The following is a 16426-nucleotide window of genomic DNA, read 5'->3' on the forward strand; positions in this document are numbered from 1 at the left end:
AGGCTGGTCAGGGCAGGTTCGGAGGCGGGCCTGGTTCAGAGAAACAACCACCCATCAGCCAGGCTTGGGGAGGGGAAGTCCAGAGGAGAGGAAGGAGGAGTCTGGAGAGGGGAGAGAAAGACGTAGAAAAACAGACAAGGAGAGAGGGCAGGAGTTGGGGACACAGGTACTGGGAGCGAGTAGAGACACAGAGACGAGAGAGAAAAGGCAACAAAGACAAAACCAGAGACACACAGCCTGAGAGACAGAGCCACACAGAGAGAACAGAGAGGGGAGCACGGTCAGAGAGCCCGGACGACGCAGAGAAGGACGCGAGAGGACGCGAGAGGGACTTCCCCCAGGGGCAGGCAGAGGCCTTGGGCAGCTCCTCTGCTGGGCCGGGCTGCCTGCCTGCTGGACTCCGGGAAGGAGGCAGTGACCACACCCATCTGGAAGCTGTCAGGTCCCTCAAGGATGAGGATGTTGGGAGGAAGCCAGACATGAGCCACGTCTAGAGAGAGGAAGCGGCGGGATTTGAAAAAGATGTGAGTGGGCAGAGGGGGCAGGGAGGTTGCAGTAGACTGGGCTCTCCTGTCTGGAATTTTTCAGTGGGGAAAAGAGAAAGAGTCTGGAAGTTTGGGGCTCTTCTGGAGAAGGCCTGGGCTGGGCGGGTTGGTCAGAGAAGGCCAGCTCCCCAACCCCACCTCTGTACAGATGGAAAACAGAGCCCTAGAAAAGGGAAGTGACGGACCTAAGGTCACAGTTTTCAGGTCATGTCATCATTCATTCATTTATGCACTCATTGATTCAGCAAACATTAACTGAGCCCAGTACTGTGCTAGGTTCTAAGGGAACATAGATGAGCATTAGATGGTCTCTGCCCCAGAGCCCACAGTCTGTGGGGAAGACGGGCGTGACTACACAGTGTGCCAAATGCCACCATGCAGAGAAGCCCAGGGGTGTGAAGGTCAGTCTGGGGGATTCAAAGGCAACTCCCTGAGGAGGGATGCCGGGGCTAAACTGAACCGACCAGGAGGAGCAGGGAGGGAGGGCATGCCAGGCTGGGAAGGCCGAATGACCAAAGTGTGTCACGCTGGCGGGGGGAGTCACCAAATTCAACTCACTTTACTCTCCAGTGCACAGGGAAGCTGTGATTTTATGTGTTACTAATCTGACTTTCCTCCCAAACTCCTCCCTCCCCTCCCTAACCTCAGGTTGGCAGGAAAAAGTTACAGAATGCCATCTAATTTGGTTGAAAGTTTGGTCTGATCTGATCATTGAAACTGTCTAGGTAATATCAGTCTGTCCTGTATAAAAACGTCCTGTCCCTCAGGTAGCTTCCCCTTTCACCTGCCTTTCAGCTGTGTGGGAGCATCAGGAGTGGTGGGGGAGAGGGGTTTTAGTGGGAGCAGCCAGGCAGGCCGATCGTCCTGAACCAGCAGATGCAGTCAGTGCCACTGCCTCTCCAGGGCCATCCTGCGCCTGTCCAGTTGCTGGTTTCTCTCATGGGGTCTCCATCTCAGGAGCTCAGGGCCTTCCTTTAGCCCAGGCCGTTCCTCCAGTGGTGGCCCTGGCCAATCTGACTGCACCTGGGCTCCTGGTGCTTGCAGATCCACAGTCTCTGCCCTGGTCCCCATCAATCCCCCTGCCCGTGGGCTCTCATCAGCCTCTACCACCTGGGCCCTTTACCCTTTCAGGCCTATTGGTTCTCAGGCCTCCCTCTCTTGGGCCACATTGTAAGTCTAAGTTTACAGGGCTGCATTGCCTTGTTGCTCAGTGGCATTCCATAGTATAAATATATTGGAGTATTTTGTTTTTCTCTTTTGAGCCAAGGCCTGGCTCTGTTGCCCAGACTGGAGTGCAGTGGCATAATCTCAGCTCACCACGACCTCCACCTCCCGGGCTGAGGCCATCCTCCCCCCATCAGCCCCCCCAGTAGTTGGGACTGGAGGTGCACGCCACCGTGCCTGGCTAATTTGTGTTGGAGTTTTTAACCGCTTGTTATTCTTGTACATTTTCCTCCAATTTTTCGCTGTTATAAACAGTGCTACAATAAATATCCTATATTTTCCTTTTTGTGCACATATGCAGGTGTTTTTCTGGGGTAGATACCATGAGGTGAATTGCTGGGTCAAATACATAAAGATATGTGTATTTAAATTCTAATAGAGCAGGAGTGTCTAATCTTTCGGCTTCCCAGGGCCACATTGGAAGAAGAGTTGTCTTAGGCCACACATAAAATACACTAACACTGGCCGGGCGTGGTGGCTCACGCCTGTAATCCCAGCACTTTGGGAGGCTAAGGTGGGTGGATCACCTGAGGCCAGGAGTTCGAGACCAGCCTGGCCAACATGGTCTCTACTAAAAATACAAAAACGTCTCTACTAAAAATACAAAATACTAAAAAAAATACAAAAAATATATATATATATATCCAGGCATGGTGGCAGGTGCCTGTAATTCCAGCTACTTGGGAGGCTGAGGCAGGAGAATTGCTTGAACCCGGGAGGCAGAGGTTGCGTGAGCCATGAGCCGAGATCCCGCCACTGCACTCAAGCCTTGGCGACAGAGCAAGACTCTGTCTCCAAAAAAAAAAAAAAAAAAAATACACTAATACGATAACTGATGAGGTAAAAAAGAAATTCACAAAAATGTTTTAAGAAAGTTTGTGAATTTGTGTTGGGCTTCATTCAAAGCCGTCCTGGGCCACATGCAGCCCGTGGGCCACAGGCTGGACAAACTTGTAATAGAGTCTATCAGATGGCCTCCAAAAAGGCTACGCCAATTTACATGGCCAGCAACTCTCATCAACATTGACTATCATCAATATTTTTCAAAATGTGTCAATGTTATAGGCGAAAACAAATTTCTGATTTGTGTTCCTTTTATTTATTCATTTATTTATTTATCTATTTATTTGTTTAATAGAGAGGAAGTCTCCCTATGTTGCTCAGGCTGATCTCAATCAAACTCTTGGGCTCAAGCAATCTTCCCACCTTGGCCTTCCAAAATGCTGGGATTACAGGCATGAGCCACCACGCCCGGCTCATGTTCCTTTTAAACTTCCATTTCCCTGATGACCAGTAAGGAGGGCATCTTTGCATGTATACATCCTTTTTATTTCCTTTGTGATTTTCCTATTCAAACACTTTGCCCAGTTATCTATTTTGTCTGTTTTTCTTATTGATTTACAGGAGCTGTTTCTATTGCCCAGACTTTGACCTCTTCTTATACACGGGGCAAATATTTCTCTTGATTTGTCATTTACGTCTTAACATTATTCTGTCTCTTATTGCAAAAAAAGTTCCTAATTGATATGTGGTCAAATGTAGCTGACTTAATTCTTTAGGGCCATTGTGCTTTATTTTTTTCTAAATTAAAATTAAAATTTGCTCAGATCTCCAATCTTATCTCTCTTGGGGAGAGATCCCCTGAATTGTCCCCCACACAGTGGGAAAGGGACTTAGTTCCACTTTCCCAGCCAGTGAGCCAGCACCTGTGTCCAAGGAACCCTTGTGGCCATCACTCCTCCCAGCCACCAGCAGCACCGCATGGAAACTTGGCCCTGCCAGCTGCAGCAGGGCCCTCTGCCAGGCCATCGTGGTCCCCTGAGGGATCATCCCATGCCAAGCTCAGATAAGGGTGCACCTGGTCTCTTTGCCTGGCAGCTCTGCCTGCGTGGCCCCTGGCCGTGGGTGGTCCTGGCTGGGTGGAGGCTGGCGCCACCATTCTCTCAATGATAAGACTTCTGTTCCCTCTTCTCCTCTGGGTTGGCTCAGGGGCCTGGCAGCTTTTCCTTTTCAGCCCACAAAACACTTTAATTACACTCTAATTACACTCCCATTCCCTGCCCACACTGCTGTCCCCACCCAGGCATGGCTTTTCTCCACGCTTCCCTGCTCACCCCGTTCAAAGGGTGGCTGTGTTTCCCACGAGCCGAGGAGAATACAAATCCTCCAGCAGCAACCTCACCCCTTACCAACCCCTTGTACCCTGACAGCCTAAGCATACGGTGTTGCAGCTATTAGGGGGACCCCGTCCTCGTTTTTCATTCCCAGGCAACCCCAGAGTCCAAGATGCAGGTTGCTTCTAGGGTCTTCTTTCTCAGGAACCCTGACCCACCCTTTTTCCTCCAGGGACCCCTCGCTCTCCCAGGACTGTGGGGGCCTGCCCTGCAGCAACGTTGTAAGGAAGGCCACATTCAGGAAATCCAAGGTCCTTTTCTGCCTATTACGCTTCTCGTTAAATAAAATACAATTTAATTCCTTACAGGGCCCTCCTTCTGGGAGAGCACCCACTGCTCATCTAAATTCTAGAGAACCACTCAAATGCATATAGACGGCATCCATCCTAAGAAGGAAAGTGCTCTCTAAGAAGCCACTATGCCTGAAATGCCACCATATGTATACACCATTCCACTATGGAAAACGTTGCCTTTTTGGGGCTCTTCCTGTGAATTGCAGGAATATTTAGCTTTTCATGCTATAGTATGAATTAGTCTGTCACTGGGTTCCCTCATGACAAGAAAGCCCACGGCAACCAGACTGCCCAGGTTTCCCAGGGACATCCTGATTCTCAATATTAAAACATTGCATTAACCAGAATCTATATAACCAGTGTGTACTCCCTACACATCATCCTGTTCTTTTCAAGGAAATTATTTGTTGAGTGTGTGACTGCATATGGTTTCATTTTTATGCCTTATTGACACTTAACCCTGTCCCAGGCCATGAGCTCTTGCTAGACATACCAGAACAAAGACAAAGTCTCTTCAAGATGGCATTCACAGCCTTAGGGCAGGATGACAGGTGGGCGACAACCATAGCCAGCAGAAGAGCAGACACTGGAACAGAGGTTCGAACCAACAACTATGGAGCGAGCTGAGGTGGTAACTCATGGTCTGGGGAGCTGAGAAAGTCCTGAGGGATCTCTGGGTGTAGCCAGATGGAATAGACTGGCAAGGGCATTCCAGACAGAAGGAACAGCCATGCTAAAGCGCAGAGGCTGAAAACAGCATCTCGCTTTCAGGGAGTGGCAATCACCTTGCTACTGTGAAGGCTGGAGAAGGGGCGGGTGGAGTGAGAGGAAGGTGGCAAGGCAGGGGCCAGGTCACGAAGGGCCTTGCATTTACCAGTCTAGAAGGGAGTCTGTAGGTTTTATGCAATCAAGACTCATGGAAGAGTCTTGATTATTTTAGCTTTTTATTGAAGCATAATACATATACAGGAAAATTCACCTATCATAAGTATGCATCTTGGTAAATTTTCACAAGGAATATACCCATGGAACCAACATCCAGATCAAAATCTGTCAGGCGTCTAGCACCCAGAAGCCCCTGCGGGTCCCTGCCAGTTACTATGTGCCCCCAAGGCTGACCACTATCCTGTCTTCTGGTACCACAGGTTTGTTTTGCCTGTTTTTTGAACTTTATAAATGCAAGTGTACAGTATGAACTGTGTCGTGTCTTTTCTGTTGTTCAACAGGACGTCTGTGAGATTTCTCAATATTGCAGCTATCTCCGTAGCTTGTAGCACTCCATTGTGTGAATCCACCACTGTCTGTTGATGGGCATCAGGTGGTCTCCAGTTCTTGGCTATTATGCATAGTGCTCTGAATATCATTGCATATGTCTTTGGTACACATATGTACACACGCCTGTTGGGTACATTCCCAGGAGTAGACTTGCTGGGTTGGAGAGTGTGCGCATGTTCAACTTGAATATGTGATGCCAAATCATTTTCTCAAGTGTTTGTAGATGGAGGATTTTGAGCAAGGAGGTGGCAGGAGCAGGCCTGGGTCTCGGTAGTCCCTCTCTGCACAGGCTGAGTGTGAAGGGCATAGGGACATCCCAGTGGAGCTGTCCTAAGGCTAGAGAGCAGTGGGTCTGGAGCCAGGGAGCTGGGGAGCTAGGCAGCAAGGCTCTGGGCTGAAGAAGGTGAAGAGGGTGTGGAGTGAGGAAGGTAGGGACCAGGGCCAGGCCATGGATACAGCCATAATGAGGACACCATGGAGACAGAGGAGCCCTCAGAGGCAACTGAGGAGGTGCAGCCTAGAGAAGAGGGAAGACCCGGCAAGAGGAAAGGAAGCAAATCACATGGGTGCCAAGGGGAGCATCTGAGGCAGAGGCAGGCATAGAGCACCAGAGGCACTAAGAGGGCCAGTTAGTCAAGACTGAGCAGGATGTGTCCACCAGACTTGATAAGGGAGCTGCGGGGACCTTAAGGAAGGCATGGTCAATGGGGTTGGTGTGCGTGCCAAACTGCAACAGGACAAAGTAGGGAAGAGATGAGGGATGAGCTTTAAGAATTCAGCACTGCTCCTGGAAGCATGGTATTGGTGCTACTGAAGTCAGCCCACCTGGAGGCTGGGCCTCTCCAGCATCCTCCCATCCCCCAGGTGCAGTGAAAACCCTTTTACCGTTCCAACCAACAAAGGCCTCCCATGGCCTGTGCATTGTGGAGGAAGAGAGTGGGGTGGAGACTCAAGGAGATTAAAAGGGCCAGGCAGTTCTCTCTACTCTTCCGTTGTTTATCTGAAGCTTAAAGGTGATTAGAGAGTGTAGAAATGGAGCAGCTTTGTGGGATAAGAACGAAAACAAAGAACTCTCCACAGACTGTTTCCAACCCAAAGCAACTTTGGTCACTGTCCAGGTCTTTTCCTCCCTGGGGACACCTTGCCATTTACTCTCCCTGAGTGTGGCTCTCTCATACCAAAGAGACCTACATCCTAACCCTAGGGATGACAACCACAGCAGAGTATTCTGCCAGGCCTTGTGTTAAATGCTTCCCACACAGCATCTCATTTAATTCTCATTACAATCTGATGAAGATAGAATAGCATATCATTACCCCTATTTTATAGATGAGAAAACTGACTCAGGGAAGTAAAATGACTTGCTCAAGATTACCCCAACCAGAAGGCTGCAGACACTGACTCCAAAGCCTGTGTGCTTCTGCCAGCAAGTCAGCCTCCCCAACACCCAGGTTCTTAGAATCTTGGAGTCATAACGTGGACACCTGCTCTATCCTTTGGGAAAATCCAAATCTACCCCTTTTCTCTCCACTTCCTTGAAGTAGGACTCTGTTTTGTGTTAGGGAACAATGGCGCCACCACAAGAGGGTAGGATTTTCTACTAGCTGCACAACCATGGGCAAGTCATTCCTCCTCTCCCAGCTTGTTTTCTCCCCTGTAAAATGGGGATAATAATTTAACCTCTCAGGGCAAAGGTGAAGATTAACTGAGCTGTACATTAAGGCCTGAGCGCAGGTGTCTTAGAGTCAATGGTCTACCCCTGTGAGTTCTGTTCTTTCCCCCTCCAGTTTCCATGCTTGGTCCTCCCCTCTGCCTTTCTCACCAGAGACCTGGGCCTCTGCATGGACAGATCCAGGGGCGGTCTTTTCCGTGAGATCTGAGTAAGGGCTCATGTTTGCTTTCGGTGACCCAGATCTCCCCAGCTTCTGACAGCCTCTGCTCACCTTTCAGCCTGAAGAGGCTCTTACCCCAAGACACCAACAAACCCTGCAAAAGAAAAAAAAACCCAAAAGACAAAAAACAAAAACAAGGCTGAGAGTCTTTTGGCTCAGAGCCACTGAACCGGCCTACCAACAGGCTAACTGTTGGGATCCTCATTTGAACACACACTCTGACTCAGAGGCTGATAGGCGTGTAGCACTTGCCGGGTCTTCATTCAAACTTATCTGACTTAATCTCATGAAGTTCCTTGTGTGGGCGCACACATGCACACATCCTCACACAAAAGCCCTGCTCACAGTTGCACTCACAGCCAAGGCCACAGTCACACATACTCATAGCCAATAATATATGCCCCAACTCAATCTGCTAGCAAGTGAGTTTGGGGGTGCAGGGGCAGCAGGTGAGCAGGATATAGAGCTCTGTTATGTGGGAAATGTCATGGTCCTGAACAAACGGGGGTCTGTTTTTAGCCCCCACTCCAAAAGAAGAGTGAAGCTTCCACCCAGAAGGGGCTTTGCTGTGATGTGTGTGCCCATCACTGCAGAATGGCTGGTGCTCACTGCAGAGAATTGACACAGGCTCAGCGTGGAGCAAGGGCTGAGCTCTGTCATGCAACCAAGCTTGTGGACCCAGAAGCGTCACCTTAATGCTTAACTCTGGTGCTGGTGGGCATGATGCTTGTCAGTTCAAGGTTCCCTCAGACAATTCAGGGCTTTTCCCCACTCCTATTTGGAGTGCATTTCCGTTCTGGAGGTGGGAGAGGTACAAAGGGCCAGGGCATTGGCCTAGGTCACCTTCAGTCTATAATGGCAGCCCCTGCTGCCCCTCATTCCCACTGGTAGCTCGAGCACCAGCGTCTCCCCTCTGGCATCTGTGGAAGGCTCACATTTCCACCTGCTCAGACCCATAAGGGGCCTGGGCTTTGAGATTTAGAGGGCCATGCATATCACAAAAACTGAGATACAAACATGTAGAGTCTTGTAATAAGTCATTTTGAAAGCCCACTAACTGACTGAGCTAACAAAAATGACCAGAGATGGAAGTAAGAGGCAAATTTCCTCCTCTCCCTGCCAGGCTGGAGGATCTGGGCTGAGATGCGGCACCAAATGAGAATGGAGCAGTCCTGTGTCTCAGGCTTGCTGAGGTGTCAGGAGAGGAAAGCACATTGCAGAGGCGGCCTTCATCCCCTCGAATATCCACGTGGGCTCTCAGCTGCCCCCACTGTGCCTGGACCCCTCAGATCAGTGCTACCAGCACCATTAACCTCACAGCAAGTCTGAGCACCGGGAGGGCATAAGCTCAGACAGGCTTTGGGGCAGTCATTAAATCAGGCCAAGGGCAGTGGGTAGTAACTGAGTGCAGGAAAATGAGGAAGCATCTTTAAGGTTCTGAAGGAAAATAGAAGCACAGAGGCATTCCCATGGGGCCTGGCTAAAGCTCTGGACCCAGGTAAGGTGGGACTCAGGTGGCACAGGGCAGGGGGTAGAGGACAGGAGTTCCCAGCTGTGACTCTGCCCAGACTCACCAAACCTCAGAGCTGGAGGTTTCAGCGGTCTCTGTGTAGCTGAGGAGGCGAGGCCCAGGGTGGGCAGGGCTCACAGCTGAACCAGGATTGAAACCAGATCTTTTGATAAATGGCTCTGCCTACCTCCCCATGCACCTCAGGAGCCCTGGAAGTTCCAGGCTATGACTTGTCCCCATGTGACTGGGGCTTTGTTTCTTCATCATAAGATAATTGTATTAATAAGACCAAGTCACTGAATCCCACCTTGACCCCAAGCAGGACCCTGCATCTCCATGATGACAGCTTCCATCCCCCAAAGACAAATATAACCTTAAGAATAGCAGGTCAAATTAGCAAACTCAGCCCATAGGTTTTCGGCTGTTGCACTGCTTTGGAAACTGACCTGAGTTCAAGGACTGGTCCCACTACCGACTTGCTAGGAGCAACTGGATAGTCACCTGATCTGTCTCAGCCTCAGTTTCCTCAGCTTTCAAATCAAAATAACCCATTCCTTGCACAATTCTTGTGGGAATTACAGAGAACACCTTGCATTGTGCAGGCACATAACAGGCCCGAATGACATGTAGTAGGTCAAACCATGAGGAACTGTCAGTTTTTTGAATAACGGATCCACCTAATAATTATCTATTTTATTCATATTAGCATAATCATTACCGACTATGTGCATATTACTTTATCTCTCAGTCTCCTTATGCAAAAAAATGGAGATGATATGCAAAGCACCCTGCATAAGGCCTGGCTCCCTGCAGAAGGTGCTCACGAAAGCTTCGCCTCCTCCCTCCCTGTCCCCTCCTCACACAGTCATTTCTTCTTCCATGGGTGGCCACAGGGAACTTGTCCTCTTTTCTAATTACCACAGCCCTGTTGGCATGAAGCTGAAACTGTGACCGAGAGACGGGAGAGGAGTAAGAAAATGGCTTCTAAAATAATCTTCTCAGAGAAGTTTAAAAGTTAAAAGAAAAGGAAAATATGTGTTTTCAAAAACCTGACACTGCCACACTTTCAGGTCATGCCCAAGACTTCCGGTGGGTTCTGGGGCAGGAGACCAGAGCACTGCAGATGGGCCTCTCCCTCCCCATCCGCCCCCTGCTAACACTCTCCTAGACTCCCTGAACAGGGTTCCACAAGGAAGTTATTCTGCATGTTCTGAGTCACAGCCGACCAAACAATCAGAATATCTTTTTGGCATCCGGATGCCACCTGGAGCCATAGTGAAGCAGAAGATTCCAGGTCCAGGAAGGCCCCAGCATCTCTGAGTCCAGCCCTCTGCCTCCAGGTGGAGTAGCTGTCACACCCTTCAGGGCAGAGGCTGGTGCTCTCCAAGGATGGAGATGCCACCCCATCCCTGATGCCCCCTTCAGGGTTCTCTCTCATGCCAGTCATGGAGCCCTTTCTTTTGTCCAATCTCAGCCCTTCCTTCCTTCATCCATTCATCAGATAGCCCCTGACAGCATCGCTGTGCTGTCACAGGAGTAACGCAGGGATGACGGAACAGCCCCTGTACGTTCCCCAGTCTGTTTCACTTTGATGGCATTACCTGTTAAGCACCCAACTTCTCTACCAGCCCGGGCCCAGGTGAGGCTGGAACCAGGTGAAACAGGACCCAGGTAAGGCTGGACTCAGGTAAGGTGGGACTCAGGTGGCACAGGGCATGGGAGGTACTCTCTAAATAGTTGTTCAATGTTAAAGGAATGGATGAACAAATGAATGAATAGCCAGGTCCACAGGAACACTTTGGTAACAAGATGCTTACTGCTTCAAAGGCAGCCCATTTTCCTTAAAGGTTGGAGATGACAGACCCAGGCTGAGGCAGGCATAGCTGGCCCAAGATCTCCTTCTGACATGGGAGGTGGAAGCCACTGGAGAAGCCGCTGCTACCCAGAACCTTCCCATACATGCCTGGGCTCCAAACTGGGAGCTGGGGGAAGATTCCCCAGGCCTGGAAACCCCCAGTAGGGTTGTCTCACTCCACCCACACCCCACAAGGCTGGTCATTCTCAACCCTGTTTCTTGGAAGGAGAAACTGGCTCATGATCAGAAGTTCTGGAATTCACTACAGGAAGTGGCCATTGAGTGACAGGAAAGGCCCCTGGTTAAATGAGCCAAGAATTCTGCATTCTGATTCCCACTCCAACATTTAAAGGCATGGGATGCAGGCTCAGATGGACCTGGGTTCAACTCCAGTTCTGCTGTTTAAGAGCTGCCTGGTTTCTGGAAAGTTACTTACTTCACTGAGCCCTGGTTTCCTCTTTTGGGAAAGGGATTATAGTATCTGCCTCAACAGGTTCTTGTGAGGATTCTAAGAGGAACCGGTAGGGCTGATACTCAGCTGGCATGCAAAGATACTAACTTACCGCTTGGTAAATAGCCATGACTCAGAGCCCCTTGAGTGCCCCTGCCATGCAACCCTCATCTTCCCACCATGATTCAGCAACCAAGTGATTAATATCTAGCCCCTCAGAAAGTCCTCAAGATTCTGGCAACCCTTCTGATTGGCTGCTGCCCATATTGAACTAAATGGGTGCCAGTAAATGCTCTGTAAACTACAAAGTGCTAGCTAACCCCAGATCCACACTTCCAGCTCCAATTTATCTCCTGGAGGCTCTTCACCCACCTCCTGGCCCTTCCACCTGCATACCTCATGCAAATGGCACTCTCACGACTCCCAAATTGAACTGAGTTTCTCCAGTTAAACTCATCCCAGGGACTGCCTCCACCTCTGCCTGGCTGCTTCAGGCAGACAAGCCTGGGAGACCCCTTTCTTACCCAGTCTCTATCTGGCAGTCCTGTTTCCTCTATGTCCCCTAGCTCCGTCCCTCCTTCCTGCCCCCACCCACCTGGTGCCTTCATCATTTCTCTGCTAAATCACAACTACCTTCCCACTGGCCTCTGGACTCCAGTGTGTCCTTCCACATCATTCTCACACTGTAGACAGAATCACCTTCCAAAAGCGGGGTCTCTCATTGAGCCCTCAGTGAAACGTCAGCCACCATTGACATCCCTCAGTAATGATCGTTGGAGGTTTGGTTCCTGGGGAAGGAGACTCTGAGATGAAGATTTGCTTGCAGGAGGTTTATTGGGGGAGTACGTTCAAGGTCAACACCTGGCAGGGAGTGATTGAAGCAGAATTGGCCAGAGGGATAAATTGGGTTGTGATGCAGACCCCACAAAGGCTTCGGCCAGCCCCTCAGAGAGGTGTGGAGCTGGAAAGACTCTTCATAGTTGTCTCAAGTTGGGGCAAGGGGCCTGGGCTTTTATACACCCATGTGAACCAGTCTCTGGATGCAGGCTGGCCCTGGAGGGACCATGGCATTAGGTGAGGAGGCAATGACGGTGGTGGCAGGAGTCTCACCTGCAAGCTGCCTGCCATCAGCACTCTTAGTAGCTGAGGGGTGGGGGTAGGAGGCACAGGTATTGGCAGCACATTGCAGTGCCCGCTACAAAGATGTCTTGGGTCAAGTAGATCCTCAGGAATGTTTGTCGCATGATGAAAAGAATAACTCCCCATCACCTTCAAGACACATGTTGAATGTCTGGTGTAGCCCACAGGCTCTTCATGATCTGCCCCAAACATCCTCCCCATTCCGCCTTCCTCTCTCCCTCTCCCCACTCGCACCATATTGTGCTTCTTGCAGTTTCCCAAGCTCAACATGCTATTTCACACCTCTATGCTTTGCACGTGTTATTTCATCTGCCTGGACTGCTTTAAATGGAAAAAAATAAATCCTATTCTCTTCTTCCAGCCAATTCCTATTCCTTCATCAAGACTCCAGCTAAGCTCTGCCTCCCCTGGGAAACCTTCTATTAATTCCTCCAAGTCTGGTGCTCCCACCTCACGCAGAGCACAGCCATTGGGTTCTAATCTGCCCCCGGGCTCCTCCAGGCTCAGATCCACAGGGCCTGGTTACTCCATTACTTAGGATGCATTTGTGCTGGAAGAAGTCTCGGGGGATGGCAAGGGAGAAGAAATGGCAAGTGTGAAGCCTGGAAGCATGGAAGTACCCAGTGTGTCGGAGAAGGCTGAGCAGTGTCTCATACTGTTCAACACAACGGTTGTCTCCATCCTTTCCCCACTCATTCCCATCTTCACCATCATCATTGTTGTCATCAAGGCCACACTTTCTGAGTGCTGACTACATACCAGGCTCTGCACCAAGTGTTTTAGACACACTTCCCTTTAATCCTTATTTTATCCTCACTATTAATAACCTTCAAAAGTAGGTACTATTATTATCACTGTTTTACAGATACAGAAACTGAAGTTCAAGCAGGTTAAGAGCTCTGCTCAAGGTCACACAGCTGGTTAATGATCTGTGTGACCCAAGGATACTCTCTGTTCACCACTCCAGCAGGGAGCTGGGCCACACTGATCTCATCCCTTTCCAAGCCTCCCACCCCATCACTGTCTGCCTGTCTAAGGAAACTCCTTTCCTAAATGAAAGGACATGCCACTGAGAAGATGTGGGGTGGGCCCAGCCGGGGCAGCCAAGAGACCTGGGAGGGGTGAGGGAGAACATTCTGACCACATTCGCCCTTCTAGATCCAACCAAGACAGGGTTTGATTCAGCTCCAGCCACTGCATGTTGCTAGGAGATCTTGTCCCCTCTTCATGTCTGCAAATAGGGAATCTGAAGTCCCAAAAGGGAAGGGCCCCATCCAAGGTCAAGGTCACACTGACCATCAGGGGTCAACTGAAGTTACAGCTTAGACTCTGGGCTCCCAGACCAGGGCCTCACCCACTGCCAGCCTAACTGCAGCCAAGGCTAATTTGAAGGGATAATTTGACAGTGCCGGGAAGAGTTCCTCCTCCCCACACAAGGGTGTACCTCCCCAGGCTGCTGGTGATACCTGGAATCCCTCCAGAGGGCACAGGTCATAAGCCCTGGGTTCAGGCCCACCGTCTCCTCTCTATCCTCCCTGGGACCCTCCTGCCTGGGCTTCCTCGCCTTAGGAAATGCACAAGCAGCCAGGGGCTGGCTCTGAGGAGGCTGTGGAAGGAGACTGCCCCCAAACCTGGCCATGCCAGGAACAGAGAGACAAACAAGAGGCAGCAGAGCCCAATGAGAGGCTTGTAGCCATATTGGTTTTAATCAGGCTCCACGCATACCAACTGTGTGACCTTTGGGAAGATATCTAATTGCTGTGGGCCTCAGTTTTCTCAGCTATAACAAGGAGATGAGAGTTACTATCTGGCAGGGTTGTTGTGGGGATTCAGTGAAGTAGATATTGCTGGTATTTGATGAGGCAGCAGGGCTGGGCACCCAGAAGGGGCTATTGGTGGTAGCTGGGATTATTATTGAGTCTGGAGTCAGACAGAGCTACTGGACTTTATGCCTGTCCAGTCCTTGCTGGACAACACTGGTTCCTCCATGATCCTGGAGTCTGGCATGAGGCCTGGCCAGGGCGCCCAGTACCTAAGGTCCATTGAATTGTATGGAGTTCTGTGGCGGCAGAACTGACCCCAGCGGTTGGGTGATGTAGGAAGACAGGTACAGTGTGAAGGAGAACTTCCTGCTACCTGAAGGTAGAAGGAAGCCGTGGAGATGTGGGGAGTTCTCTGGAAGTTTTCAGGCAGAAGCTGGGTGGATATTAGGCAATGATGCCATCACTGAGAGTCACGTAGATTCACTGAATTTATGCGCCTGGGGAGAAAGTCTAAGTTGGAAGGCCTCTCACAGGCCCTCAAGTCCAACCCCTCAACATATACATGGGGAGACAGGCCCAAAAAGGGAACAGACTTGCCTAAGGTGAGCCAATGCTAGATCCGGGACGAGGAGGAGGGATCCTGTCTCTGCAGAGAGAGGACTGGTGCTATTATAACCATTTTATAAAAGGGAAGACTGAGGTCTGGGGAGAGGTAGAAACTTGCTGAGGTCACCAAAAGAGTGTGTGAGAGACCAGAATCTATGTGTCTGGCTTCAGGGTTCCCCCATGGCCGCCTGGCTGGAGTAGGACCAGAAGCCTGATCCCACCCCCAGCAAGGCTGGAATGAATCCTTCCTGGGCCCTTCCTGGGGCCATTGAGCAGTGTCTCCTGGCTGGAAAAGATACCAAAGCACGCATTAACTCTGAAGTCTGTTTCGTCTGCGAAAACACCAGGTCCTGAAAGAGGCCTTCCAGGCGCTGACGACCCACCCACTGTGCATCTGAGGAGGAACCTGGGCTCAGAAAGGGGAGTGGTGGCTGCTCCAAGATCCCACGGCCACCCTGGCCAGGCCAGGCCTGGGCCCCAAGGCTAGATTCTCTCAGGAGAGGGACAGAAACAGAGAGAGACAGAGATACCAGCTCAGACAGGAGAATGTGCTCACCTGGCAAAGTCAGAGCAGTAGGGAGGAAACATCTGCAACCGCTTGGCAAACTCAGGCAGCTCCTGGCAGCTTTAGCTCTCCACAGTCAGGAGCCTTTGAGCACTGGGAGAGAAACAGCCTGGATTTGCTGTGTTCCATGAGATCCCTACCATTCTCTCAGGGGACCCTCCCACCACCAGCCTATACCTCCCCAGTCACTGCACTCAGTGACAGCAGCAGGTGCCTCTAACTCCACATGGCCTTCCTGCCTTCTTGCCTTTGCACACTCGGCTCTCTCTGCCAGGAATGCTGCCCCTCCCTTATCCCCCTGACTCTTCCTTGCCTTGTACTTCTCAGCTGATGCTTCTCTGAGGCTTCCCAGCCCCCCACCCAACCCCCCTGCCCCCGGGCCAGCCCGGCCTACTCCCTGAAGCAGATCAGATGCCATCTGCCCTGGCTTCCCCAGCCAGAGTGCCTCCTTCCCTCTGTCGCAGTGCAGGTCACACCCGCAATCAGTGTCTGTGTCTGTGTCTGCCTCTGGCACCAGAGGGGAAGCCTCTATCAGCAGGGTTGGGCTCTAACCTAAGGCAACATCCCTAATTGCAGCAAAGGACTGACCACAGAGGACCCACAATTTCCACCCTCTCTCCCTCCCTCTCTCCCTTCCTTCCTTTCTTCCTGCCACAAATACTGACTGAACTCCTGCTGTGTGCCAGGCACTGATCTAGGTGCAGGAGCTACAGCAGTCAACAACACAAAGCAGTGAACAAAGTCCCTGCTCCGTGACCGCCACTGTAGGAGGGGATGAGGAAGCAGACAATAGTGACAATACAATCAATAATCCAGAGAAGTTTGGGTGGTGACAGGTGCTATAAAGAAAGTAAAACCAAGTTTACTGAACTCAGAACTGCAGACAGGGAAACCAGGGGTGCAGACAGGTACAGTGGGCAGGAAGCAGGGGCATGGTAAGTTCCAGACCCTCTGGGCCCCTCTGTTACCTTCCCTGTCAAGGGCTGCCAGGCGCTGGGGGAGGCAGGCATGTGGGAAGGAAGCCTTGGGGCCCCCCTGGAAGTGCCAGACGTCTCTCCCACCCACAGACATACTTCCTGGCTCTCCAGGAATTTGATTCAGCAACAGCAACTTAGCAGTTACTTGTGAAAGTC

General features: G+C 50.8%; 1 pseudogene; it reads right to left on the reverse strand.

Moving 5' to 3' along the window:
• The window catches only part of LOC100439392 (guanylate cyclase D-like), a 68129-nt pseudogene extending 64551 nt beyond the window's left edge, over positions 1–3578 (reverse strand).
• Between the last annotated feature and the right edge of the window lie 12848 nt (positions 3579–16426).

This window comes from Pongo abelii, chromosome 9, assembly GCF_028885655.2.
Source record: "Pongo abelii isolate AG06213 chromosome 9, NHGRI_mPonAbe1-v2.0_pri, whole genome shotgun sequence".
NCBI lineage: Eukaryota > Metazoa > Chordata > Mammalia > Primates > Hominidae > Pongo > Pongo abelii.